The sequence below is a fragment of the Palaemon carinicauda genome, chromosome 2, assembly GCF_036898095.1.
Source record: "Palaemon carinicauda isolate YSFRI2023 chromosome 2, ASM3689809v2, whole genome shotgun sequence".
Lineage (NCBI taxonomy): Eukaryota > Metazoa > Arthropoda > Malacostraca > Decapoda > Palaemonidae > Palaemon > Palaemon carinicauda.
The window spans coordinates 162,130,760-162,133,259 of record NC_090726.1 but is presented as its reverse complement, the minus strand read 5'-3'; positions in this window follow the sequence as shown (position 1 = coordinate 162,133,259).

The window sequence follows — 2,500 nt, the reverse complement described above, 5'->3', positions numbered from 1 at the left end:
TTATCAACCTTTGAAAGATTGCAGCAGCATTCTTCATGCCAAATGGCATTACTTTACATTGATAGAGTCCTCGCTGCGTTACAATTGCTGACAACTCCCGTGCCCGTTTGGACAGCGGAACTTGCTAATACCCCTTTAACAAATCAAATTTAGTTATATACTTCGAATTCCCTATCTTGTCAATACAGTCCTCTATCCTGGGTAAAGGATAACTATCAGGTTTTGTGACCCCGTTGACTTTGCGGTAATCAAAACAAAGCCTGAATTGACCATCCTGCTTTTTTACCAAAACAACAGGTGAAGACCATGGACTGTTGCTGGGTTCAATCAGCCCGTGTCGTAACATATAATCAACCTCTTTATCCACAACATAATTTTTAAATGGATTTAACCTGTAGGGGGGTTGTTTTACCGGAGTTGCGTTACCCACATCTACATCATGTTCCAGGACAGTGGTCTGTCCGGGAACATCCGAAAATAAATCCTTATAACTAAAAACTAACTTTTTCAAAGATCCTTGTTCTGCAAAATTTAAATGTGAAACCATCTCTGAAAATTTTTCTAAAGAATGTTCATTATCATTAGGCCATTCGGCACCATCAAAACAATCATCATCAAAATTACTCACATCTGGAAAAGAAAAAGAATTAATACCATTACACTTTGTAGTATTACCAATTAATGTCACGGGAATAACTTTGTCACGACCTTTATAAGCTTTTAACATATTTATGTGACACAGCTGGTAGGGTCTCCTCCTTTCAGGAGTTTCAACTAAATAATTAACATCGCTTAATTTCTTAAAAATTTTCCACGGTCCTGAAAATGCAGCTTTTAAAGGGTATCCTGGAATGGGAAGCAATACCAACACATTATCACCTACTACAAAATTACGCTCCTTAGTATTTCTGTCAAAAAAGTATTTCATTTTCTTTTGGCTACACAATAAATTTTCACCAGCAAACTTCCAAGCCTTCGTTAATTTTTCACCAAAATTACTAACATAATGTAATAAATTTATATCAGGGGCGTCCCCCTCCCAAGATTCACAAACCACATCCAATGGACCACGCACACAATGACCAAAAATAAGGCTGAAAGGTGAAAATCCTAAAGATTGACTCGGCACTGACCGAAATGCAAATAATAAATAAGGTAGTTCCTTATCCCATTCGGAACCATTAACCAAACAGTATTTTTTTATCATAGATTTCATGGTTTGATGAAATCGTTCCAAAACACCATGACTTTCAGGGTGGTACGGGGAAGAAGTCACATGTTTAATTTTCAACTCGGCCATCTTCTTCCTAAATAATTTACTCATAAAATTAGACACACAATCGGACTGAATTACTTTGGGCATACCGAACCTGGTGAAAAATTCAATTAACACTTCAACAATTTTAACAGTTTTTACATTTCGTAGTGGTATTGCTTCAGGATATCGAGACATCTTATCCATAATTGTTAAAATATACTGATTGCCACTGAGTTTTCGGCAGAGGACCAACAACGTCAATAATTACTTCCCTGAACGGTTCAGAAACAACAGGAATAGGATGTAATGGTGCCTTTTGAATTGGTTGATTAGGCTTCCCGACCTTTTGACATGCATCACAACTATTTACAAATTTTTTAACATAATTTTTCATCTTAGGCCAAAAATAACTTTCACACAATTTACGAGTGGTTTTAAAAATACCAAAATGACCAGCCAAACCATTTTCATGAGCCAATGTCATTAACTCCTTTCGATAAATAAAAGGAACCATAATCTGCTTAACAATTTCACAACCTGTGTTAATGGCATCAAAAGGTCTACTTACTCTGTAAAAAATATTATTAATTATCTTAAATCGAGGGACAGACAAATCAGTAATTTCGCCAGACTCAATTGGGAGGTCTTTAAAATCTGCTTTTTGAGCGATAATAAGTTCCTTAGTAGTCCAATTAAGTTTATTATTCAACACCACTATCTACAACTAAGCTATCACTACGATCTAAACTACTCAAATCAACATCAACTACCGACTCAACACTACTAACCTTCGATCGAGTGACTGCAGATATCTCATTATTGGAATTTAACACAATTGGGAAAGTTTTATTTATTAGGGCAACATCATTCCCTAACACCAAATCCACATCTTTAATAGTAAATTTATCAATAATAGCCAGTTTCAAATAATCTGAAAAAGACGGGCATGATAAATAAACACTCTCAACCGGGTAAGACCTGACCGTATCTGCAAAACCACTTAGCAAAACATATTCCTTATTTGTACTTTCTAAATCAATTGGTAAAGATTCTCTGAGAATTAAAGACTGAGCAGCCCCAGTGTCACGCAAAATTTTAACTATTCTTTACTCAGTCGAATTCCCAGAGCGAACAAAACCATTAGAAAAAAATTCCTGAATAGGAGCCAGTGACTTATTGCCTAGTCATTGATTATTATAATTCTTAGCCACTGACTCGTTCTCATTCCTATGAATGGCCATT